We start from the raw sequence: 1,757 nt of genomic DNA, 5'->3' as shown, positions 1-1,757 counted from the left end.
TTTTTTAATATTGATAGATAAAGTGATGTAGAATAATCTACTGACTTTAAAAATGGAGGATTTTTCATTTCTTGATTTTTCTTTTATTTGTTTTAAACACTTGTATAAGTGGCATTGCACTTTTTTTTCCCCAAGCTTTGATCTTGACAGGGTCTTTTTTTTTTTAATGTTCACATGTATTGTGAGATTTTCTAAAGATTTTTTAATATTGACACTTTTTCCTTGTCCTGTTGTTGTTCCATATTAGAGTAAATTAGAACACTTTTTAAAGCTGTATTGACCACCTATACATGTAATACTTTCTTACTATACCATATGAACACTAGGTGGTATAATGAGAGCATTTTATCACAAATCTGAAGACTTTCAATTTAGAGATGGCATCTGTGGCACCTAAATTGCACTTGTAAAATATTAAAGTTGCTTAAAAATAATTTAGCCAAGGTTATTGTATTTGGAAGAGGGGAAGGGAGTTTGTAGGCATGTTTGAATAGCTGGTCTAAGCAGGTGCACTAACCATTGCATTAGCCAGTGTACATTGTTTGAGTTGGCTATCTGAAACCACAGAAAGAGATTACACACACTGTTCAAACAGAGCAATCCCCTCAGATGTTGATCTCAGACCTGTGGCCATTCTATAAAGGCCTGCTTTCCTATTCTCAACCTGAGGTGGGAGTCTGAATATGAGCCACACCCAGCTATTCAAACAGAATGAGTTAACCGGAAGAGATTTAATTTAACCACCTCAATAAGCCCATTGTGATCATATACAGACAGGTTTTACAGCAGTATAACAAGAAGATAATCATCTGAGGCTTAATTTGGACTGATTTCTTAATTCATCTTACCCAAAACTACTTCTGTGATGTGCTCAGATGCTCACAATATCTTACTTATAGTTTAGCTTAACCTTATCATAGGGGTGAAGATAGCAAATGCCGGACTGATGCGCCTTAAAACGGTAAAGAAGATCATTAATGTGCTAAATGATTGGCTCCACCCATAGATTCAAATTTGCATATTAAAGACAAAGCCGACCTTAAATAAAATCTAGACAAGAAGAGCCATGTAGTATAGAACAGTGCACAGCTCCAGGCCTGTCAGAATCCGTTTACTTCCGATGGGGTAGAGACTGGACTATTTCTTCTTTTACAAAGCTTTCTATGTATGTGTGTAAACAAATCTTATGCATGTAAACAAAAATCAAGTGTTGCTTGTCCATCAATTGCCCTTTCTTTGTTTAACAGAATAATGTTTGCTGTCATACTGTTTGTGTGACTGATTTTTCTCTGCCTGAATGCTGGTTTTAGTCCATGAATGCACTTTTTTTAGCTTTAGGAAATCCGCTTTTTGCAGGCGATTTAATCCCTACTCTCTCTCTCCCGTCACTTTAGTCTTTGCAACTTTACAGATCTTCTTTATGCACCAAGAGCTTGTAACACTCCAAAGAGAAAGGAAAATTTGAAATCGCATCATGACCCCTTTAAAGAAAACTACATTTTCATGAGGATGTAAAATTTTTGTAAATATTTTTCTCAATGACACATATGCCCATGTATCAACTTTTTTTTTAATTTTCAAATGATCAATTACACTTGCACAAAGATTAGAGCAAAAACAATCAATATTTTGTCTGCTGATAATTAACTTTTTGTTTTAATTTAATTTTAATGTAATTTTCATGGCAGATACAACCTATAACACTGTAAATTTTTAGTCCTAATTGTGTTGGAAAATATTAATACATTAGCATTGTT

The sequence above is a fragment of the Sinocyclocheilus anshuiensis genome, unplaced genomic scaffold (genome assembly GCF_001515605.1).
Source record: "Sinocyclocheilus anshuiensis isolate Anshui unplaced genomic scaffold, SAMN03320099.WGS_v1.1 scaffold322, whole genome shotgun sequence".
Taxonomy (NCBI): domain Eukaryota; kingdom Metazoa; phylum Chordata; class Actinopteri; order Cypriniformes; family Cyprinidae; genus Sinocyclocheilus; species Sinocyclocheilus anshuiensis.
The sequence above is the reverse complement of the archived record's forward strand: the minus strand, read 5'-3'. Positions refer to the sequence as shown.